The sequence below is a fragment of the Lissotriton vulgaris genome, chromosome 1_1, assembly GCF_964263255.1.
Source record: "Lissotriton vulgaris chromosome 1_1, aLisVul1.2, whole genome shotgun sequence".
Taxonomy (NCBI): domain Eukaryota; kingdom Metazoa; phylum Chordata; class Amphibia; order Caudata; family Salamandridae; genus Lissotriton; species Lissotriton vulgaris.
Window position 1 is genome coordinate 1031907012 of NC_141685.1, and position 25911 is coordinate 1031932922.

Consider the following 25911-nt stretch of genomic DNA (forward strand, 5'->3'; position numbering starts at 1 on the left):
GCTGAGCTCTCGGATTTCTCCCATTACCTTGCAAACAGACCTGACCTCGGTGAGGTACGACCCAGATTGGAGTTGAGCTTTTACGTTTGCTTTCTCCCAAACTAAGGCGATACTCCGAAGTATTCCAACTTAAATATACTCGTAATTCGTCTCTAGGGTAAGATGGAGTATTATTGACGTCCTTGACCATGTCAATAATTCCCTGGACTAAAGCTTTGTTGGCAGAGTTATATTTAGTGGAACGCGGTGGACGTGGAGGGTAGGTCTCAAGGGCATAAGCAAAGATGGTTTGGAAGGCCTGAAATGATCCATTATAGCTGTAAGGCAAAACCAGATATGGAATACCTTTATCCATAGTGTGAGGTATCAAGCCACACACCCAGCAGTCTGTAGTGTTAACTACCAGTTGGTGTTGGTGTAAGAGCTGTACAAAAGTGTTGTTGGTAAATTCTGAGCGTCGGGCTTGCTCATGTTCTGGAAACGAGTGAAAAGAGTGTATAGAGGAAACAGTAGAAATACCAGGATCAAGGGGAGGTACTGTAGAAACTGGCACAAAAATCAAATTTATGCTAAAGACGATTCCACCCACCAATGTTGCTAAAACAATCAAAAATGTAACGGCACATTGCATCAGAAAACATTTGCTATGAAGAATTCTATTAAGTCTGTTTCTGCGAACATAAATCACATTTTCTCGTTGCAACGCAGGAAGCTCCATCTTCTACAATCCGCTCGCGACCACTGATGATGTGTACGTAGATGAAAATGCCTCTATCAGCCCTGGGAGTTCCCAGAACCAACAGAAAGATCGACCTTGTGTCAGACCCCTGCAAATTCAAACTAGGCACACAGCCACGACCCTACGGCTACCCAGACGGCAAGGCAATTTTAAAAACAATAAACAATAGCAAACTTCCTGGCTGGAGGCAAAAGTTCAATATATAAAAATCACAATATGCAGTTGCCTGCTTTATTTGTCCATTTTATGGCTTCTTAGGTTGTATCTCTTCTTCGCTGGTACTGTCTGATCGGAAAATAGTGTATCACTAGCAGCTGTTGCAGAGTTTAAGTTCGCAGATAGCAAAGTTTCTTCTGATGCTGGAGACAAATGTTCAATGTTCAAAGGAGTTTTTTCAGGAGGAGAGTCAGGTTTCAAAGTATCAGTAATCAATTCGGCATCGCTGAAAGAGATGAACTTCGGTGTGATTTCAGATTCGGAGGCACCAATTCCCTTCTTCACCCAGTCGTCGTAAGGGAGCGGCAACGGAACACGCTTTACGTGAGAAGCGTGAATCCAGTGTTTACGGCCAGCGACACGTACGGCTGTCCTCGTTGCCAGTAAGATCTGGAAGGGGCCGATGTAGCGAGGCTGAAGATTCTTTGTCCTCGCGAAGTTTCTGACCACCACGTGGTCGCCGGGTTTCAGTTGATGCCCTGGACTCTCCGGAGGTTTTGGCAAAGCATCGAAGACCTGTTGATGAATAAGACTCAATTTAGCAGTCAAGTCGTAAAGGTAGTCTATCAACATAGGATATTCAATGGAGCAAAATTGTTTAGGCCTTGGCACACCCCAGATATTTGCCGGGCGGCCAAACACAATCTCGTATGGACTAAGCCCTATTCTAGAATGCACTGTTGCTCTCGTTGATAACAAGGCCAAAGGAAGTGCGTCTGGCCAGGCTAAACCTGTGGATGCTTGTATTTTGGCTATTTTTAGCTTGAGGGTGCCATTGTAACCCTCGACTAAACCAGCAGACTGGGGATGGTTTGCACTGTGGAACTTCTGTTTGATGCCCAGACCGGCACACACACTCTGCATGACTTTCCCTATAAACTCACTTCCGTTATCTGACCATACAATCCGTGGCATTCCATACCTAGGGAAAAATTCCTTAAGAAGAATTTTGGCAGTCGATAGGGCAGTGTTATCCTTTAGTGGGTATGCTTCTATCCACCTGGAAAAAGCACAAACTACCACCAGGACGTACTTTAAATTGTTGCAGCGTTCCATGTGAATGAAGTCTAACTGAATCACTTCAAAGGGGCAGGAAGGAGGAGCGAAATGACCAGCTGGAGTTGGAGTTCCCTTGCCAGGATTATGCATCAGGCATACCATACAATTTTTCACCACTCTTTCTGCACACTTACTGATTCCCTCATTCTTCCAGACCGGAGCCAACATCTTACATATCCCTTTAGAACTTATATGCGCTACTCCATGCGCCATCGTCACTACCGCAAGCACATACGCATCGGGCAACATCCAACGCTGCTGTTCTGTCAAATCAATCCAACATCCATTCGAGTCCAACTTGCCCGTACTTTCTTTCCATACACGTTTCTCTTCCTCAGTCGCTTCTTTCTGAATCTCTTTCACACTTTCCATAGTGTCTTCACACATTCCAGACTCAGCAATCCACCTTGCAGACGTAGCAACATACATTCTGCTCATCGTATCTCTAGCTGTCTGTTTAGCTATTTCGTCAGCAAAAGCATTCCCACGACCAACATCATCCGTGATTGCTTTATGAGCACTGCACTTCACAATCGCAACTTCAGTCGGCAAGGTTAGAGATTCCAACAAGTCGTTAACTAGCTGACCATGTTGGATCTTAGTCCCATGGGACGTAATGAAACCCCTTTCTCTCCACAACCGGCCAAAACTATGGGCTACGCCAAAAGCGTACTGACTATCTGTAAACACATTCACTCTCTTTCCCTCAGCTAAAACACACGCTCTCGTTAGAGCTATTAATTCTGCAGCTTGGGCAGAATTCTGACTCACTCTTGCAGTCTCCACAATCGTCTTCAAAGTCGTTACCGCGTAAGCAGCAGTCACATCACCATTCTCCAATTTAAAACATGACCCGTCCACATACAGCGTACCATCTGGGTCGGATAGCGGAGTATCCTTCAAATCGATACGTCCTTTTGTCTCTTCCTCCGTTTTGAAATAGCAGTCATGTGGCTCGGAATCACTCGACTCTTGATCAGTCGGCAACAATGTTGCTGGATTCAATACATTGCATCTTTTGATCTGAATATGACTCGCTAGTAATGTTAACTCGTAACCAGATAATCTCGCACTAGTAAGGTGTTGTGTCTTCGTTCGGTTCATGAGTGTATCCACTGCATGAGGAACCATGACCACTAGCATATTGTTCATCACCAAACCAGCAGATTGTCGAATGGAAGCTGCAGCTGCCGCTGTAGCTCTCAAACAACTAGGCAACGCTCTGGCTACCGGATCTAATGTTGATGAAAAATACGCACAAGGGCGTTGTTTGTCACCAAATTTCTGTGTCAGAACACTCAACGCGCAACCTTCTCTTTCGTGAACGTAGAGCGTGAATGGCTTACTGTAATCAGGTGTACCCAATACAGGAGCTGAACACAAGGCTTTTCGTAATTCAGTAAAACTCTCTTGACATTCATCAGACCATGGCACCGGACTCGGAACATTTTTCCCAGTCAAAGCTACCAATGGTTTTGCTAAAAGAGAAAAATTTGGAATCCACTGCCTACAGTAAGAGGTAATACCTAGGAAGGCACGTACTTCTCTCTGTGTGCGTGGAACACTCATCTGCGTAATCGCTTTTATTCTTTCTGGGGTCAACTTCCTTCCCTCCTTTGACAAGAGATGACCTAGGTAGGTCACTTCTTGGCAGCAGTATTGCATTTTCGAAGGAGACACTTTATGATTCAAGTTAGACAAATGATGCAATAGTAAAATTGTAGCTGTTTTGCAAGTCTCTTTGTCATCGGCAGCCACTAAAAGATCGTCTACGTACTGTACTAAGGCAGAACCTGGAGGAAGGACAAAAGAATCTAACTGACTTTTTAATGCTTGACTATAAATGGATGGACTTTCACAATAGCCTTGTGGAGCGCGTTTAAATCTGAAACTGCGACCTCCTAGGCAGAAGCCGAAAATATCCCTACTTTCTTCGGCTATCGGAATGCTGAAAAAGGCATTCTTTAGGTCAATAACTGAGAACCATGTGGCTGTGGCAGGAATCAATGTTAACAAGGCAGTAATGTCTGGCACTACAGGAAACTGCGGGATTACAATCTTATTAACTTCTCTAAGGTCTATGACAAACCTATATACTGGAGGTTTTGTAGGGTCAGTTCGTTTCAGAATCGGTAAGACAGGACTGTTACAGACATTACCTCTAGTTTCTTCAACTACATCCTTCTTAATCAAGTCTTGCACAATCAATAAAAGTGCACGCTCACCTTCACTCGAGATTTTATACTGGGGAATTCTTGGAAATTTCACATTTGCTTTCAAAGTTACCACATACGGTGGAATTTCTAGGAGACCTACATCGTTAGGACCAGTCGCCCAAAGAGAATCAGGGAGTGAACGTAGCTCCGGCGGGAGTGCGTCCATTGACAAATACATCGGAGAGATTATATTATTACCCAGCGTAAGCTGTACTCCTTCCGGAGAACAGTACAATGTCGCATATAGTCGTTTTAACAAATCTAAACCAAGCAGATTTTCATTACAACCTGTCGTCAAAATCAGGGGTGCTTTCAATTGGCACGGTCCAACAGAAATAGACAAAGGACCAGATATCGGGTTGTAAACAGGGGCGCCTGAAAAACCTACGGAAACATTTGTTGAGCCAGACAAAGGTGCGCCAGGGAGTTTCGCATGAATGATAGAACTTTTTGCGGCACCAGTATCCAACAGAAACGGTTCGACTACACCTGATGTTGCTACTGCGACATAAGGCCCACTCTGATCCACTGGAACTGATACTACTCCCTCTCTCTGTCCATGGCTGTCCTAGTACCCATTTTGTTGATAACCCTCATCTACTTCATTATAGTCCTCAACAAGATACTGTTGAGATCTATTTTGCTGGGCAGATTGTCCATTTCGCTGATCAAAGTGATTGGAGGGACGATCATTCGTTTGTGGAGGCATAGCGCCTCGTCCTCGTCCTCTAGAATTCTGCACAAAACCACCACGACCTCTCTGAGCTGCTGCTGCATTATTTTGCGCTAAGATCGGACATTCATTTTTATAGTGACCCTCTTTCTTGCAGTACGCACACTGATTCCACTGATATTGAGGTCTTGATGAACCATAATCTGTCCTTTGGTATGAGCTTTGCTGCGTATTAGTTTGATTCGCGCGAGGCGGATACGCCTGCTGCAAAAGAACTTTAGTTTTTAAATCTTTCGTTTTCTTCTCTGATTTTTCCTTTTCTTCTTTATCTCTATTTTCATAGTACTGCGCAGTTGCAAGTATTTGCGCTGTCGTAGATACAGCCCACGCACTTTCTGAGTCTTTTAATTTATTGCATAATTCAGGTAACAAATTATGCACAAATTTATCGACAAACAATCTCTGTCCTCCTTCTGTACTCATGTCCTGACCACTATGATCCACAAAAGTCTCTTCGAACCTCGTGAAGAAGTCGGAGACACTTTCGTCTTTCTTCTGCCTACATGCTGACAACTTGTCCCAATTTACACGTAGTGCTGGCATCAGAGTCTTCATTAGATCAATTATTCTACCTGGCAGATTAGCAATTAAAGGTTCGGGTTTCGCACCACCTATTTGTTGACCATCTGCTGCAGTGATAGCTGCCCAATCACCACCTAAAGCAGCTTGATGATCTTCTCTACGAATTTTAGCCCACACTGGTTGCGGAACTACGTTACCAAACAACATATCAATGTCGGCTAAGTTCATTATACAAGCCTCAACTGTCTGTGTTAATTCCTTGTAATATCCGGCCGGATTCTTACGTGGATCTGGCAAGGCCTGTTTCACCGCTAACACTTCTGCTCGCTTCCATGGAATGTGTATCCACACTCGTTGGAACTGTGCTGGAGCGGCCGCAATACCAGCAACCGCATCAGCTTGAATAGCTTCGCGCCAAATCGGAGGAACTTCCCTCATCGGATATTGGCGACTTAGCTTCATTTTACCTTTTTCTAAATCTCTCGGTGAACGAAGAGATGGATCATTCCTAAAACTTAAAATGAGTTCCATCGCTTCCTTTATATTCTCACCCACTATCATTCCAGCAGCGAACTCCTTTTGAACCCTAATTAAATCTTCCAAATCTGATTCGACATCGTCTTCTTCTATCTCTTCACGTAACAACGAGCACATCTCATCAAAGACGTATCGTTGCGTTGGTTCCCCCCACTGCATAAATGTGTCTAGCACATCTCTCGTACTATATCTTCTACCCTTCGAAATCCATCTGAGAGCCGTAGAATCTAAAACTCCCCGTTCCTCAGTACTTGGGAGCTGACTCCGTCTCTGTACAGAATCAGGAGTAGGAGTCTTAATTAAAGTTTTATATATAGGAGACAGCATATTAGTAACAGAATCAGTGATTCTTCGACGAACAGAAAGTGGAGTTAGTACACTCGCAGACATAGAGAATGCAGTAGAGGTAGGAATAGATGACGAAACAGTAGGAGTATCGAGGAAAATAGTTTCTGGAGCAGTAGGTACAGGAGCTGGCAGTGTAGGAAGAGGAGGAGCTGTAGGAACATTCACATTCATCACAGGAGGTACAGGAACTTGATTCTGAGGGATAGGAGCAGGAGCACCAGGTTGTCCAGCAACCGGCAATTGAACATTCGGGACAGTCTGAGCCGTAGCACCTTGTGCATACGGTGGAGGTGACCTTAACAGATAAGATAGCAGAGGATCGTTTTCGGAATCCTCCAATATCTTAGCCATTTTCGATGGCAAGGCAGGATAGCACTTGTCAATCGCTAAGTTATGCTCTCTAATGGCTACATCTATAGCCTTCTCACACTCGTTAGCCTGCAACTGTTTAGCCGCTTGCTCTAGAGTTAACTCTTCTTGTTCTTTCTGCTCTTTCTTCAACCTTCTCATTTCTCTCTGTTTGGATTCTTTTCGCCAGTAACGGAAAGAATCAAACATTGCCGGCCGGGCTTTCTTCTTAAACAATTTCGCTTCTAGGTTGTCGAGAATCTCTGGTTCAAAACTACCATGCAGTGGCCAACTAAGGACACCATCCTTCTTACAATAACGGACCCATATCTCATTATAAGATATAGGACCCACGCCATACTTGCAATATAAATCATATAGGGGAGTCCCAATCGGAGGAACCAGACAAGAGTCCTCCAATCGTGAGTCACTGTTGCAACTAAAACAAGACAACATTTTCCGACTTACCATTTTCAGTCAGGAACACAAAACAAACAAACACGGAACAAATATGTGCACTCGAACCAAGAACTTAGGCCTACCAAAACGAACTGATGTATCGATACCCAAACTAAACCAAATAGATTATCGTAACTAGAACAACCAATGATAATCTGACAAAACCAGACCAAACCAAGAACCGATCAAGGATTTTTAACAATCCTCACAAACGTAACCAGCTAGCTATCACTAAATACTTAACTGAGTCACTGAAGACGTCACCAAGGAGAAACCCGTCATGTTTCGCCGTACTAAGGACTGCACCACTTCGGGTCCAAGACAGGGCGACGGTCAAGGCAACGGCCCACTGCAGCCGTCCTGAACGGGAAACCCTCGTGGAAGAGAACTTCGGGCCACTTTTGCGATATGCCGGGATCGATGAAGTGGGGCGCCTCCCTCAGGAATCTTCACACTAAGCTTCTCGAACTCTTCAGGCTTTTGGACCGGTACCGAATGACGTCGCCCCACGTTGGGCGCCAATTGGAGTTCTGGACTTTTTGGTTCCGTCCAGAGGTGTCAGGGTACAACACCCAAAGACCCCGGAGTTCCACCTGCCTTGGTGCACAAATGAACAGAAACACGGGCTTCTCGATGGTGGCGTCAAAGACCAAAGGTTTATTACTGCAGGGACACAGAAGTCACAGAATCTACACACGGGCAGAGACTAGGAGCCTGTTCCATTTGTACAAAGAGGGCTGCTCCTTATATACTGTTTTTTATGCTAGGGGCAAATTCTTTACATGTAATACATTCCCAAAACCTTTGTGTCTAAAACAATAAATATTTGGCGTTACACAGGAACCGTCGATAATATCTGAGGCCAAACATTGCGAAAAGAGGGGTTCCCACTAGTTTGTCACAATTCCTTGTCAATATTGCATTCAGGACCCGGACCGCCTCATCGTAAAGTTCGTTACCTCCCCCTAATAAAGTTTCAGAAAGAAAGAAACAGAGCCAGGTGTGGAAGATAGAAAAGCGGGATAAGGGATGCTTATGGGTTGTAAATGGGCAAGGCTACCGGCTTTGGCCGCCTAATCATGATCAGGTACAATGGACACGAAGACCAGTTTGGCAGGGCTGGCCTCGGGCAGAGGAGGCAGCCTTTGTCGAGTCATGCAGCTACAGCGTGATCTGGTTTAAGGTGCACGTGTCATGAAAGAGGTGAATCTCCGGCTAAGGCTACGTGTCCTTAATCAAAGTGGAGTGAATAAAGTGATCAGAGGCTATTGCATATGTGAGGGCAAGGAAACACAAAATGGCGGCCATGATCTAAGATGGATGCCGTGGGTAGATCAGAAATATGTCAATGGAAGGAGTGCTCTTGCTCGGAGCGTAGCGAAAACACTAGGATATACTAAATGGATCATTTGCGGTTCGCTGATACCAATATTTTGTATTTCCGACAAACTTAAAAACACGGGTTCAAGTCGTCACGGAACCGTCACGGAACCTCACCAGCCCACTCCTCAAACCCAAACCAAGCAGCCACCAACCTCACCCAATGGTTATCCAACAGCGCCGACATCCTAGCACCACTGAAAAAACGACAAATCAAACTAGGCAGCAAGAAGGCCTCCTGGTTCAACGATGATCTTAAGAAATCCAAGAAACTCTGTCGCTCCCTTGAGAAGGCCTGGAAAAAAGACCCAACCACCAGCACCAAGGACGCCTTCAAAAACGCCACCCGCATACACCACCAACTGATCCGGAATGACAAGAAAGCCGCTTTCAAGGACCGACTAGATAACAACGCCCACAACAGCAAGGAATTATTCAACATCGTCAAGGAATTTACTAACCCCTCAGCCAACTCCAACGACATCACCCCCTCTCAAGCCCTCTGCGACTCCCTAGCCTCATTCTTCTACAACAAAATTGCAGACATCCACAACAGCTTCGACAACCGACCCAAAGACCAACCCACCCAACCCCCTGCAGGACCCCCACCCCCCCTGAACATCCTCAATGATTGGAAGCCAATCTCCACTGAGGACACCACCCGTCTGATGAACTCTATCCACTCAGGATCCCCCACAGACCCATGCCCTCACCACATCTTTAACAAAGCAGACTCCATTATAGCACCGCACCTCCGAGACGTCATCAACTGCTCCCTCAACTCCGCAACCTTCCCGGAAAGCTGGAAACATGCCGAACTCAGCGCCCTCCTGAAGAAACCCACAGCTGACCCCAACGAACTCAAAAATTACCGCCCTATCTCACTCCTTCCATTCCCGGCCAAAGTCATCGAGAAAGCGGTCAACAACCAGCTCGCCGCATTCCTCGAAACCAACAAATCCCTCGACTCCTCACAATCCGGCTTCCGAGCCAAGCACAGCACTGAAACCGCCCACATCGCAGCAACAGACGACATTCGAACTCTACTGGACAATGGAGACACAGTCGCCCTCATCCTCCTCGACCTCTCCGCAGCCTTCGACACGGTCTGTCATAGCACCCTTTTACAACGCCTCCGAAACGTCGGAATCCAAGGAAAAGCACTGGAATGGATCACCTCGTTCCTCACCGGAAGAACCCAGAGAGTCCGCCTTCCACCATTCAAGTCAGAGGCCACTGAAGTCATCTGCGGCGTACCACAAGGATCTTCACTCAGCCCCACCCTCTTCAACGTATACATGAGCCCCCTCGCGGTCATCGCACGCCAACACAACCTCAACATCATCTCCTACGCCGACGACACCCAGCTGATCCTATCACTCACCAGAGACCCTAACACTGCCAAAACCAACCTGCATGAAGGAATGAAAGAAGTAGCCGAATGGATGAAGCACAGCCGTCTGAAACTGAACTCAGACAAAACAGAAGTCCTCATCCTAGGCACCTCCCCCTCCGCCTGGGATGACTCTTGGTGGCCAGAGGCCCTTGGAAAAGCACCCATCCCGATGGACCACGCACGGAACCTGGGCGTCATCCTGGATTCCTCACTCTCGATGAACAGACAAGTCAACGCCGTTTCTTCATCTTGCTTCAACATTCTTCGCATGCTCAAAAAAACATTTCGCTGGATACCCACCGAAACTAGGAAAACAGTCACCCACGCTCTGGTCACGAGCCGACTGGACTACGGAAACACCCTCTACGCCGGTACCACCGCAAAACTCCAGAAAAAACTCCAACGCATCCAGAACCCTTCAGCCAGGCTCATATTAGACATCCCGCGTAAAGAACACATCTCTGGTCACCTGAAAAACCTCCACTGGCTCCCCGTCAATAAGAGGATTACTTTCCGGCTCCTTACCCACGCACACAAAGCACTCTACGAAATCGGACCCGAATGCCTCAACACACGACTGTCCTTCTACACCCCCTCCCGCCAGCTACGATCCTCCAACCAGGCCCTTGCCACTGTACCTCGCATCAACAAAACCACCATGGGAGGTAGATCCTTCTCCTACCTGGCAGCTAAAACCTGGAACTCACTTCCCACTCGCCTCCGCCTTACTCAGAACCACCTAGCATTCAGAAAGCATCTTAAAACGTGGATATTTGACAAGTAATTCCCCACCCTCCCTCAAGCGCCTTGAGACCCTCTGGGTATGTAGCGCGCTATATAAATCTATTGACTTGACTTGACTTGACTTGCAGGAGCTCAGTATCAGCAGTCTGGCTGCGTCACTGACAACCCCGCAGAATGGTCTCCGAAGCCTACGGGGGTGCTCTGCTCATGCAGGGGCAACCTCTCACGTAAAACCCAGCACTCTGCCTTCAAGATTGTCAAAGCCTTCTAGAGGGGTGACTGATAGGTTTTAGGTGTGGTGACCTACAGATATAATAAACCTATATCTTTTGTAAGTGGTGCAAGCACCAGCTTACACAGGCTGCACTGGCAGACCTGTTGTTCCATTTTGCATGGCCTTTCATGGTTGGCTTAATACATGCTTCAGCCCATGGGAGGCCTCTGGGGTACCTATGACCTGGGTACAGGTGTACCATATATTAGGGACTTACAAGGTTACCCCAGTATCCATTCTGAAGTGCATCTAAGTACATGTGATAACATTTTAGGGAGAAAGCAGATAGACTGGGGTCCTGATTAGCAGGATTCCAGTCAAACTAGTCACAAACAGTGTAACATCAAGCAAAAGGCGAGGGTAACCATAAGGAGCAGATCCCACTTACCTATAGGTTATATCAGGGAAGGGCAAATAGAAATATACATGCATGACCCACCCTTAGCTCTGCCAAATGTAATGGATACCACTGGTACACTCAGGTTCTGTAGCAGTTAATGTGTACAGGCTGAATTGACCAAGTCTCCTGGAGACATAAAATCAGGGAATTGGTCACAAAACCCAGCCACTCTTAGGTTTTAACCTTTACATGTAGGCCTGTCACATTCCAGAATAGAACCCTGTTAGACATTTGAGGAGATGTTCCCATAGCCACTAGCACTGAAATGCAGCAAGCATCCAAGTTGTTTAAAGGTAAAAAAATAGAGGGCCTGGGCATATAGTAACTGTCGTCTAGATTGGACGATAAATCTAATAGGGTCCTTCAGACATGGAAGTCTCATCTCTGTCAGGTAGAAGAACCAAGTCAAATTTGTCACTAAGTCAATCTACCCCATCTAAGGTAGGAAATCTGGCAAAATTGTTGTAGGTGGGGATAGCATTTTGGAGTTCGGGCCATACGCAGGTGGAACTCTGGCCAAGAATCTTAAACAGCTGGCCATTTTCTGTGGTTGATAAAAGTAGCTAAGCAATAGAACTGATAGTTGATGCAAGGGGACAGTTGGGTAATGGGCCTATGCAGAATAGTATTGATTAGGTGGGATTACTTACAACGCAATTGCCGGGTAACACTTTGCTGCCTCTAACAAACCATATCAACCTTCTAACCATTTTGATATCTTCAAAGAGAGCCCTGCTAGCTCTGGTTTGTTACCCAACTAGTTCATGGACTTGTTTCTTAATGATTCCCAAGATTCCAGTTCTGCTGCTGGCAAAGTTGGTACATCAGCCAGGATTATCACATAAGGAGTTGCTTTGGGTGGTACATCTAAAACATCAGATTGCCTACCGGTCTTCCTCATGTGTAACTCTTCACAAGGTTGCAAATTGGAAAATGCCAGTAAAGCTGTGTTAGAATTTACGTGGTGGATATTCGCAACACTTACAAAGCTCTGGCAGTATAAGTGGGATTGTTCACCTGAGTTACAATTTGTAGACAAAATATTAGTTTTACATGCAGAAATCAATGGTGGGATATGGTAAATAGAAGGTGCAGGGTTGGCCTGAGAGGGATCCACGCTAACATTGTGGATAGGTAGTTAAAATTTGTAGCTAAGACTGGTAGTTAAAATTGATTAGGTTTGGATAAATCTAGGCAGCTGGAAGTGAGGCTTTCCACGCACATTAATCTATTAGTACGAGTCCAGTGTGGTGTTCACCAAAGATTCCAGTGCTTGAACCATGGATTACAGGGTTTTGAAATCATCAGAAGATGCCTTATTGGAGGCATCTCAGGAATTACTAATAACTGATATAGATGAAAGCTTGGGCTTGTAGGTTGTTAGCAGCCCCTTCATGGAATTAGCTTCTTGGGTTTTGGAACAGGCCCCAGGAGTCCTTAATCGCTTTAAAGGTGGTTGGGATTCAGGGTTGGATTGGGAAATACAGACTGAGATGTTTTGGACACAGCCATTTGCCACAAATACCCCCTTTCGGTTCTATCATCAACAACAGGCCTGGGAGATTTACTAAGGTCTATAACTTGGAGGGGGGCCTGAACTAAAGGGTCAGTCAAACCTTCATTACATGTAGTCAGTCTCTCTCCCACGCTTGTAATTTCTTTTTCATTATCTCCTGTATTCCCATTTGTATAATTCATTATTGAAGAGCGTGATTTACCAATGGATTTTTTTTAGCAAAGGTGGATTGATGTTTTCTTATTCCCATATTTATCAGAATTGAGGGGGGGACAGTCTAAATGAACACCTAATCAGCAATAGCACATGCAGAGGAAATGCAGAATTCCATTTAAGCAGGCCTAGCTGTGTTCAGGTGATAACAGACTCAAGGCTTGCAACGAGGGGCTTGGTCACAGCCTGCTGCCAGGCCATGTGGTTAAACCCCCAGCACGCTGCCAAACTCACACTGTGCACAACCTTTGGCATAGAGCTGACCTTCGAGCCCTGGGGACCCCATCTTCTGGGGCCAAAATATATATACTTAGGGAAATGGGGCATGCAGCACTCCTCCTGGACCCCTAATTAGCACCGGTGATCCCATCTCCTGGGGCCAGTTCCAATAAAAAGGGGAGAGACGCCAGGTGGCCCCACCTTAAGTCTTAAAAGGCCACAAGGAACTCACCCTGGGCCCAAATACAATCGAACATGGGAGAAGGATGTGAGTCCCCCCTCCCTGAGCTTTAATAGGCCCTGTAGACCCCATCCCTTAGGGCCAAATACAATAAAAAGAGGAGGGGCTGCACATCCCTGTGTCTTCTTAGGCCCCAGGACCCCATACCCTGGTGCCAAAATCTAACAAGAGAGGGGTGTGCAGCCCCCCACCCTGAGCATTAATAGGCTCCGGGGCCCTCATACCCGGGCTCAAATACAAGTAAAAAGGGGAGGGGCCATGTGGCCCCCTCCTTGAGTTTTCTAAGGCCCTGATGACCCTACCCCCCAGGACCAAACCAAAAAGAAAGAGGAGGGGTGCCACTTGGACCCCTTCCAAACCTTATAGGGCCCTGGGGCCCCATCCTTGGATCCAAGTATAATAAAACAGGAGAGGTGCCCCCATGAGCCTCATTAGCCCCTGTGGACCCCAATCCCTACAGCCATCCAGGGCACCCACCATGCACACAATGGGGTACTGCAGAGAAAGCCCTAAGGGCCAGCAGCTTCAGCCGCCTTCCCCAATGTTGTGGGAGCCGACATTGCTCCTGTCCTGACGGAGCAGCTGTTCCTCTGGGCTGGAGCAATCTGTTGTTTTGTTTCCCTGTCCACATGAGTCCGGGCAGAGAAACAGAATACAAGTCTGCTCCCAGCTGGCTGGCAGGAGCATTTTTAAAGCTTCTGCCCGCTGGGAGTGGACTTTGTACTTGTTCCCGTCTGGTGGGGGATTTGAAAATGCTCCTGCCAGGCGGGAACAATCATGTGTTTCCCTGCCTGTGCTAGTGCAGGCCGGAAAACTACTGGTACTGGGGGTGGGCTTCACTGAGATACAGAAAGTGAGCCAGCCCCTGGTGGATAAGGTCCTCGGGCAACTACATGGCCCCCTCCCAGTCAATTGAAGTGACGACCATTGAGGATTGGGTCCCCAGTGATTTTTCAAGGCTCAGAGAGGGGTCTTCACAGCCCTCTCCCTTAATTAAACAATTGTGGCCCTGCGGGATGGGATCCCCAAGGGATGAATTCGACTCAGGGAGAGAGGCTGTGCTCCCCACCCTTTAAACAAAACATAGGGCCTTGTCGATGGGGTCCCCATGGTCAAAAATGACCCTAGGAGGTGGTTGTGCGCCACTCCTCTTAATTATTATACTGGGGATGGGGCCACCAGTGGCCCAAATGGACATGGGTAGAGGGCCCTACTCATGCTTCTCCTCCCCATACAGTGTGTGTTGCCCCAATCCCGCTGGAGTTCCTCAGGCTCACTGAAAAAAATGCTTTTTTTTTTAATGTTGGCCTATGTGGCATCCCTCCGGATCAAGCCCACAGGGCTTGGTATCCCTATTCTGTCCTTACAATATACAGGGAACTAAATCCCCTGGTCCGGTAATGGCTGCCAGCAACAAATCTTCACATGTTTCTAGCAGCCAATAAGAGCGTTCGCTCCTGTGCACCTCCTGTGGACCAAATAGTCCAGTTATACAAATATTTTTAAACCTTAATTTCTCAAAACCTACCAAACTAATTTACACCAAATCAAAAAAGCAAAATCTGCGGACCAAGATCTAGCTTCCTGCTACATTTGGTGTAATTCTGTTTGATAGTTTTTGCGGTAGAGCTTCTTGAAGAAGTCTATGGCAAATGAAAGGGTATTTTGTGTTTGAAAGATCACCCCAAAACTTTGCATGTATAAACTAGGCAAAAATTATTTTTTGGGGGACAGTTTTGAGGAGATTTGCTAAATGCAATATAAAACAGTGCCTCAGACACTATTAGCAATTCCTAATGGGGTCGCAAATTGCCTGCCTCATTAACATTCATGAAGCAGGTGCTATTTGCAACCCCATTAGGAATGGCCAGCACTCACAGGGATGGTGGCCTGCTGGAGTCAGCATACCACTATGTTTGTGACTGCTTTTTTATTAAAGCAGTTTTTTTTAATGCAGCCCATTTTCCGTAAAGGAAAATGGGCTGCATTTAAAAAAGAAAAATTAAATGTTTCTGATCCATTTTTTAAGAGAAGGCAGTGGTCCCTGGGAACACTGCCTGCTATTTAAAAATATTTTTGCACACACTCACAAAGGGAAAGGGGTCCTCGGGGACCCCTTCCTATTTGCAAGTTACTTACCACCTACTTGAAGTAGGTGGTAAACTGCAAGTCTTTTGCTACCGCAAATGTGGTCGCAAAACAGTCGTACAGTGAAGTGCGAGCCACTATTAGGAAGGGACGCCCATGGCACGCCCCTTCCTAATAGTGATTCGCAAAGCCTATTTTGCGAGTCGGTAATAGCTTACCGACTCGCAAAATAGGGTTTGTACTGGGGACCCCTTCCCATTTGAGAGTGGCTTACCACCTAGTTGAAGTAGGTGGTAAACTGCAAGTGTTTTGCAACTACAAATGAGGTTGTAAAACAATCGTACATTGAAGTGCGACTCACTATTAGAAAGGGACGCCCTTGGCATGCCCCTTCCTAATAGTGAGTCGCAAACCATATTTTGCGAGTTGGTAATAGCTTACCGACTCTCAAATCAGGGTTTGTACAGGGGCAGACCAATTTTGCGGTCTCAAACGGGGCGATTTACCATTTATGACCGCAAAAAAACAGTCGTACATCTGGCCCAAATCCTTCCAGCAGTATACTGCAGTAATTTCACAGCATGCAGCGGTACATGGCAATAGCAAAGCACAATATTATTGGCTGATGACACTCCTTTCCAATCGAAAAAGCAGCGATGTTGTTTAGGCCACACTTAGGATCTAATTTATGGCATTTGGGCGTATGGCAGTAGGGCAGTGCAGCAAGGCATGCTGCTGCATTGCTCTACTCCAAAGAGAAAGGGCGAGACTGCACTGCATTTAAGCAATACAGAGCATGCCTGTCCTTTCTGCCTGTGCTGACGCCATTTTGGCAGCCTAGCACCAATGCAGGCACCCGTGTACCATAGTGCAAGGCTGCCTTAATTGGCCGTAGGATTATTTTTGTGCAGGAAGGGGCACCTTCCTGCACAAAACAATCCTACAAGGTGTTTCCCTCTTCTATGTGTGCTGCAGAATGCAGCCCACATGGAAAGAGGAAAAAACAAGGAGATATTAACATATTTCTCCTAGTTATGCCTCACAGTGGTAGGCTTATGGATGTGATGCTTCTCCATTTTTACATCACTTTGTAAATCTGGAGCAGCGTTAAATTCCATTGGTGTTGCGTGGGAAAACCCACCACAATGTCCATGGAAAACCTCCTGGGTCCAGAGTAAGGTGACACAGTGATTTCTGCTGGGTCATCTTTGGTCACTTAAAGGCATGCTGGTTGGCTTTGCGTGGCTTCATACATTTTTATGACAGCCCTGCGTCATGCATGTACCACTTTATGTGGTGCAAAAGTGACACATGAACCTCATAAATGAGCCCCTTAGTGTTTGTTTTGGGTTTCAATGGAAAATCTAGATTATTAATGGTTTTATAATGTATATAAAGAAATGAGGAACTTTACAAAAGTATGTAGAGTTAGGGGAAAGTGTTTCTTATTCTTTTATATGTTTTAAAAATAGTTTATGGAGTACCACAGTACTTCCTGAAATCTATCCAGGAAGAACTGAGGTACCTATGGATGTAAAAAAAAGATTTATGACAAACAACACTTTACAATACGCCCCTCCACATCACGCCAACACACGCCACTCCATTCTACGGCATGGTACTCCAGTCCACCACCCACCACTCTACTCTACCACACACCACTCCACTGTATGCCAGTCTAGTATATATCATCCACTGTAAGAGATTGTATGACACGCCACTCTTTGACATGCCACTCCACTCCACTGTAAGACATGCCACTCCACTCTAGGGCACTACACTCCACTCTAGGACTCCAGTCTCTACCATTCTACTTCAGTCTACGACACTCCACAATACACCACTCCACTCAATGACAGGCCGCTTCAATCTATGATAGGCCACTTCACTCTGTGACATGCCCCTCCACTCTACACCACTACACTCTAAGCCCTTCGTTATAAGACATAGTACAATTTGACAGTCTATGACACAACACTCCACTGAACTCTGCAACATGCCACTCCACTCTACACCACACTACACTATTCTAATCTACGACATGCCACTAAATTCTATGCCACTCCCCTTCACAGCATTCCACTCTACTCTACACTATTAAACTCTACAAAATGACACTCAATAGTACTCCACTGCACATGGCACTCCAGAACACAACACTCTATGGCACTCCACTCTATGCCACTGCTCTCTATGCCACTCCACTCTACTCCACACTAAAACACTCCACTCCACTCCACTCCACTCTACGGCACTCTATGCCTCTTCACTCTACCATATTTTACTCAACTCTATGCCACTCCCTTCAACCATCAGTCAATGCACTCTATGTGACTCAACAACACTCCACGCAACTCCCTCTATGCCTCTCCACCTCACTTTACTTCACTCAATTTTATGAAACACCACTCCACTCTACTCCACTACTCCACTTGACTCTACACTACTCTATGCCACTGGACTCTATGACATTTTAAGCTGCTCCATTCTACCAGACTCTATGACACTGTGCTCAACGCTATACTATTCCACTCTACTCCACTGTGCGACACTCTATGTCACTTCACTTTACAACATTCCACTCTATGATGCTCCACACTACAACTCTCCTCTCTACAATACTCCACTTTGCGACACTGTACGACACTGCACTCCACACCACTCAGCTGTACATCCTTCTACAGCTATACAGTCTACAACACACCATTCTATGATACACTACTCCACTCTATTCTATGTTCTAGTTTGCTCAATGCCACTCCACCCCACTATACAAAACAACACTCCACCCTACTCTATGACACACCACTCTAATCTATGCCACTCCACTCTAAGACACTCTACTATATGACGCACTACTCAACACGTTGACACATTATGCCACTCCATGACATGCCAATCCACTCTATGACACTCCACTGCACTGCACTCAGTGCCACTCTACTGTACAACATGCCAATCTACTCTACACCGCTCTAAGGCATTCTACGACACATCACTGTAGTTGAAGCCACTCTATGACACACCACTTCACTGTACGCTATTCCACTCAACAAGACTCTACTCCACTTTATGCCTGTTCACTTTGTGCCACTGTACTCCACTCTGACACGCTACAAAAAGCCATTCCACTCTCCTCCACTGTACAACATCAATCATTTACGCACATTTCAGTATTGGAGCACTTCGTCAGCAAAAACCCTAGAAAAATTGGATGGTACCATCTCAGGCTGCCAAAGATTCTGGAGAGTGACCATTAGCAATCATCCTGATTTGAATAGGAGGGTCCGTGGTGGACTAAAGCCACTCAGTGATAAAGCATGGCAAACTACCCAAAAATCTGAGATGAAATGGAGCAGGAAGCCGGAAGCGTTCCGGATGACCGTCGGTGACCCAAGAGTCTGCAGCTGCAAACTTCCCCGCTCAATCAGCATACATTAATGGGCCGGCCCAGCGAGAGAAAGGGAGTGATACCTCCACCCATCTGCCTCTAGAAAGACCACTCAGGCACCCACTGGGCCACTGGTGACATCCTAACAGTACAGACAGGGCCCAGACAGCCCAAAAAAGCAGCCCACAGCTGGAACTCGGCTACTGGCCCTTCGGCCATTTCCTAAGTGCCCGCGTTACCAATACGACCCTGTATGCCACAGTAAATAGCTGTGTCTAAAATGGCAAGTTGAATATAGTACGGGACGCAGGCAAAAAGGCCAGCTCAATAATGTTGAAGCCAACAATTATGTACAACAAATAGAACTGATGAAAAACCTCTGTGCATGGCTGCGGGACGCCGTCCATTGATGCCATAGTCTCTCGATGGGTTTATGCTAACCGTCAGACCTGGTTCTGATGTGGTGTAATTTGCGAATTAGACACTGATTATCTGCACTATCATAGGGCAAACTAAGCAGGCTCTATAGTAGTAAAGGCAGCTAGGAGAAAACCATTATTCAGGTCTCCCTTTCTCTGCAACTTCCTCATAAAGAAGGAAGACAATTAGATGTCCCCAGGAGCAATATTACAGCCTCTGCATCCTTTACAATTGGGGCTGTGGTTCATCTAACCATGCCTGCAACATGTATTACAAATGATTTCCTTTTTCTTCAATAATTCTGCAAACAACAGAACAGCTGCTAGTCGGAAGTTCAAATCCTTGAAAACCTCTATTTACAGTGGTTTTCAGCTCGTTTTCTCGGATGCCACCATGTGATATCGATTCCTCACTGGGAGACCGCGTGAGGGGAGCAGATATGTGTATCACACAGTGGCACCATGTGAGTTGGCAGCAGGTATGCTGATAGCTGCTAACAGAAAACCAGATTTAAACATGTGGAACTGGAAGCAGTGAGGACACAGCTGTGGCCATGCCTGACTTCTAAGCCGAGATTGAGGCCGAAGTCAGGCGAATGAGGTTGGAGGTTGGAGGAAGGCAGGCAACTCGCAGGAACAGCGAAGCAGAGCGAGATTCGGACTGCTGCAGCACCGAATCTCGCCCGTGCTTTTGAATCCGGGGGCGAAATCAGGTGAAAACGCCGAGACCCGCAGTGGGCTGCGGTGGCCTGCCCTGCTTGCTGGCTCTTATTCGGGTGCCTGCCAGGTTGGCACCGCAATTCCTTGTCCTTGTCGAACGCGGCTGGAGAAGGATAATTGCAGAGAAAACAGCTGACTCATAGGAGTCACGAGTCAGCTGCTGCGAGACAGGAGCCGCAAAGGAAAAAGAAAACTCCAGAGGAACCTCTGCACTTTTTAGGTTTCGCCTAGCGGAAGCTGCGCTCTGCGCAGCTTTTCCGCGCAGGCGAAATCCTGTTGAGAACCGTAGGGTGCTTTGGTTCGGCCCTCGTCGTTGATTGGCTGGCTCCGTAAACGGAGCCTTGCCATTGGACGAGGGGCCTGTCCGTCAATGCCGGACCAGACACGGGGGCGTTCCCGACATTCTTTGGCTTTTGCCGACGTCACGCGACGCCGGGAACGCCCCCGTGTCTGGTCCGGCATTGCCGGCACCCGCCTTCCTGCTCCGGCCGTCGTCAGCGTCTCTCCTCCCCCTTTCCCGCCCCCTCCCGCTTGCTTCCTGATGCCTGCCTTCCTGCTCCGGCCTCTCCTCCCCCTTTCCCGCCCACTCCCGTTTCCCAGTGCCCGTCTTCTGCTCCGGGGCTCGGGGAGGCTCTTTCAATCCTGAAAATATCTCTCCTCCCCCTTTCCCGCCCCCTCCCGCTTGCTTCCTGATGCCCGGCCTCTCCTCCCCCTTTCCCGCACACTCCCGTTTCCCAGTGCCCGTCTTCTGCTCCGGGGCTCGGGGAGGCTCTTTCAATCCTGAAAATATCTCTCCTCCCCCCAGCACAGTCCGCCCGGCTCTGAGTGGCTGCTCCGGGCTGTCGGGGAGGAGACTGCGGACAGGGAGCCGGGTAGGAGGTACGAGAGCGGCGCAGACTGCCGGACGGTGGCTGCAGGCCCTTGGCAGCGGGAGGAGCCGGCGGACACCCCAGCCCCGGGGGACGTGCGGAGAGCCTGAGGCGTCAAGGACCTGCCTGCTGCCGTAAGTAACCGAGGATGCTCGGTGGCTCGTGCGCTGCCGTGGGGTGTCAGATGGCAGGGTCTCCCGAGGGGGGCCGGGGCAGGCAGCATGTCACAGCGTGGGGCGGTCACTGCAGGCGCGTAGCTAGGGGGGGTACCCAAATAAATTATGAAGGCCGCCGCAACGGGCCAGTGCCGTCCGGGCCGCCGTTTGAAGAACAAGCGCTGCGCACGCAGCAGCACCGCACGTGACTTCCTTACTGCAGCGTCAGTGGGTGTTTGCATTGCCTTGCTCTCTCCGTGCCTGAAATTAGTTGTGTGAGGCCGGGCGCAATAAGCGCGCCTCTGCTCACACGCACGCAGGAAATATTTTCAAAAATGTGTCTCAGTGGCTGCTACTGGACTCACCCGACCCAACGAGTGCCAGTTATCAGTTTCCTAAAGATTAATGTGTGTTGGAGTGGAGCGCGGTGCTATTCGCACTGCCGGCTTGTATGGTGCGTGCTGCAAGCCTCTCCAAGGTGCTGCGGCGTCTGGACCGGAGTTGGATCTGTTGCTGTTCAGTCCGGGAGAGAAATTAAGAGGAGCTTGCAGCGCGCCTAATGAGTCCGGACCATAACTGCCGGAGTCGAGTTTGGGGCCTGCTGCCTCCTAAAAGCTTGTCTGCGGTACCGTGGCGTTCACTCTTGAGGCCTGAGTCTAGACACAGGTAACATACATCCTAATTATATTTAACGTTAAAGCATGAGCCATACGTGCCGAGTGCCTGTTAACTCTGCGTGAACATTTTGACATCAGCCCTTCTAAACAAGGCCTCGGGCTCTATACAACCTTTCTGAGTAGGGCTCGCACCTTGGTACGTCCACAGGGCGTGAGCCAAACCTCACTGGTGGTGCACTGTGTGCACGCCGGCATAGGCAGGGGAGGCAGCGTAATTTCAGCAATCAGGGGGTTTCCTGCAGCCCCCACCCCCAGAAAGTAATTTCTGTCTCCTGGGCGAGCCTTCCGTAATGAGTCCTAAGAAAACAGCTGCTCAACTCTTGTCAACTCGTGCTGCCATTAAGATTTTACTAAAATCCTGGAAACTCGGGCCCCCTGTGTGGTGCCTGGGAAGTGTGCAACAACCAGGCAAGTGCAGCCTATGAGTCATGGACACCCAGCAGAAGCACTATAACACGTGAGCATTCGTGCCAGCATTTCATACAAAAAATTTTAAGACCAGCATAATGCAATAATACTATTTGACCCTCTAAATGCCAAATGAGCTGTAAGCCTCGTCAGTATACAAAAGACAGGGATAAATGAACCATGATGGACTTGTATCATTAATGCTGATAGGGACAACAACATCCATGTTGAGGCTCTACTTCCACTTGCTGGAATAACACGTGGGCAAGTTGTTTGGTTTTGAAAGTAAACGCAAAGTACCAAACCAGAGACTGCGAGCTGCAGCCACTTACAGACGACAGGAGCACTGCCAGCAAGCACTTTTGCTCTCCTGTCCAAATTCACGGACCAAAGAAGCTCTCTGCCTCAGTCTTGCACTGCAGGGAAGACTTCTCGTAGGTCAGGTAAGTCCAGCGAGAGAGCATTTACTAATCTGTGCAATGGGGACATTGTCTGTGTGAGTGTGGGAGCGGGTTTAAGCTACTGTTAGAACTTCTAATTTTTCAAAAGTCTAATTTCTAATCTTTATGTATCTCCGTGCACTTCAGTGCTTGATTTTACTCATGCAAAAGTGTCACTTAAGTATCACACATTTGGCAGTTGAATCTCATAGGTACACTGGAACCACTGAAATGTCACACATAAGCAATCTGAAAACTACACAGTTGTGGGCGTTATGGAACAAGAGGCTCATTTGCAGGCAGTCTGGCCTCACCGTCCTGTTTGATACAGTTGGTTCTCAGAGTGCCCTTCCATTCCTGGTGCATTGTAGCAGTTATAAGATTTTCTTAGAGTTTCTCGTTGCTCAAATGGGTGTAATTTCTGATATTTATGCATTTCCCTCGTCTTCATTGCTTGACTTTGCTCGCGAGAAAGTGTCACTCATAGTAGTTGAATGTCACTCATAATTGCATTACAAATAAGAAAATGTCACACATAGGCAATCTGAAAACTTGGCAGCTGCGCCAACCTAAGGATCTTAGCGGCCTCTGCAGCCCAGGGCACATTTTTGCTACTGAACCTGACCTGAAACATGCCCGGGCCGCATGGTTTGTCCCCGGGACTGGGAGTCAGTGGGGCTATGAGGAGGCCGGGCCGTACCTAAGTGCTGCTCGCCTGGAGTGAGGTAATTGTATCTCTCTCTGCTAGTTTTTAATAAAATTAAGAAGAATGGACTGCGGCGGCTGTGGAGGCCAGAGCACACGGTTTGCTTTGCTGCTTACCTATGTTTGAATAATGCCCGGGCAGCATGGTTTTCCCCGGGAGTTATTGCGGCTACTACGAGGCAGCTGCGCAATACAGAATTGCCGCACGTCTTGAGTCAGTGCATAGAGTGAAGTAATGGTATCTCACACTCTGCTAGTTTCTCATAACAATAAAGATGTGCTTACTGCCTTTTAAACTAGCAGCGCCTAGTGCGCAGTCATGATTATCTTTAGCTGCCTGCTCTGTTACAAGCTGTAATTTTGCAGTCACTCACAGCCTGGGTCAGTTGAATCACTCGTTTTCATGAAACGCCCCACTCCACATACAGCCACACTAAAATCGTGTTAGGCCGTTCGGTGTTTTTGAGCCACACTGTGTCACTTAAGTCAATAGAGCCTAGTAAAGCTCTGACAGTATGTGGGGGTCATGGTGTTATCTGTGCCTTGGACAGATAGAGGTTCCCTAACCGGGGGAGGGGTGGGCGCAGACCTCTCAGGGTTAATGATTTTTACTATTGTTTACATTTGTGAGAGCTGTGTGGGCTGTGAGAGCTGTGTGGGCTGTGAGAGCTGTGTAGGCTGTGAGGGCTGTGTGGGCTGTGAGGGATGTGAGAGCTGTGTGGGATGTGAGAGCTGTGTGGGATGTGAGAGCTGTGTGGGCTGTGAGAGCTGTGTGGGCTGTGAGAGCTGTGTGGGCTGTGAGAGCTGTGTGGGCTGTGAGAGCTGTGTGGGCTGTGAGAGCTGTGTGGGCTGTGAGGGCTGTGAGGGCTGAGAGAGCTGTGTGGGCTGAGAGAGCTGTGTGGGCTGTGAGAGCTGTTGGCAATGTAAATAACAATGCCATTTATTTATGAGTAAAAAAAAAAAAAGAAATGTCATGAGCAATGCCAATAACTCTAACTTTTCCAAAGGCGAAACCATTGCATTGTAAATGCTTGTTTTGTCTTTGCCGCAGGGGGACTGTTGCTGGAACTGTTGCTGGCGGGGGACGTGGAGCAGGATTCCTGAGGCGTGGAGATGCCACTGCTCTCTATGCCACTCCACTCTACTCCACCCTAGAACACTCCACTCCACTCCACTCCGTGGAGATAGCCCGGTGAGTCTAGCGCTGCTGCGATGCGCCCTGACGCCCGCAGGGGTAGAAGCGGTGGTTGAGGTGGCATAGCTTGTTTGGACTTGTGGACAGCTTGGAGCACTTGCACTCAGCTTTCATCCTCCTACCCTCCCGCCTTCTGCCCCTTCTCCCCCCCTTGTATTAACATCAGAGACTTTGCTCATCGTGCGCATATCTAAAAGCACCTAATCCGAACTCATCCATCCCCCAATTGGGTGAAAGAGGAACAAGGTGGAAGAAAGTCGGACAGGGAAAAATTAATTAATTAAAAATTAATAAAAAAATAATTAAAATCAATTAAACAAATAAACAAATATAAGCAGCTGCTGGGAAAGAGAAAGCAAATCTCCCTGGCTCACAACCAAGAGAGCAAAATGCGAACAAGTAACTCCACGCAGCTGCAAAGCTCCCATCGCCCTCACAAGACTGCTAAATGACAGAAGGCCAAAATGCTGTACCCCTATCTGGGAACACGGGGGAGTCAGATATCCCCCAGAATCATGGGTAGTCATCCTGAAGGAACCCTGGAAATGCACAAGGGGAGTGAACTGAACAGTCAAAGTAGTTGCCGGACTCCCCCGGTCAAAAGTAGGCAAGAACCTCAGGAGGAACCCCAATCAGATTGCACTCTGTCGTTAGCCAAATGGAAATGTCGCGACATCAGAGATTATCTTAATCGGCCGACTCAAAAAACGCACGAGGAAGTAGCCCACTACCAACTTAAGGATACCAAAGAAAATCCAACAAGCACACCTCAACCGGCTCCTCTTTACCCTGAGATAATCATCCTTGGAAGGGACCCGGGCACTACAGAACCATCTTCCTCACAATTAGTCCTATTTCCCTCCCAAGAATTACCACCAAAATAGTAGCCCGGATGCTTTACAGGACAAAAATACTAACCAGGCCATAACCAACCACTTTATTAGTGTGAAGCCCGGCAAGGCCCACCAAGAGTCACTACAGTGGTTGAAAGCTAAGGATCCTAAGGAAGGCAAAGACGCTGTTCTACCCCAGCACTCCAGCCATAATTTGCCAGAATCAACAATATGGATCTTGTCTGCTCGTTCAGGGAGCCCAGTACTGCAACTACTGCACCTACGAAGTCCGCTGTCAACTGAATCAGAAGTAAATCAATTAAAAGGAGCAGTGGAGACTCATACACAAATGCTGAGATTTGACTTCCTTTTGCTTGCCTCTACTCCATTTCTCGCCCCTCCTACGTTCTTTAGCCACGCTTGTCTCAAGGACCCACACCAGCTTGAGACA

The 25911-nt window shown here is 47.6% G+C and overlaps 1 protein-coding gene across 3 annotated transcripts in view; it reads right to left on the reverse strand.

The window, feature by feature from the left end:
* LOC147748463 (A.superbus venom factor 1-like) overlaps nucleotides 1-25911 on the reverse strand; it is a 1277467-nt gene that overhangs the window by 536883 nt on the left and 714673 nt on the right. The window lies entirely within an intron of this gene.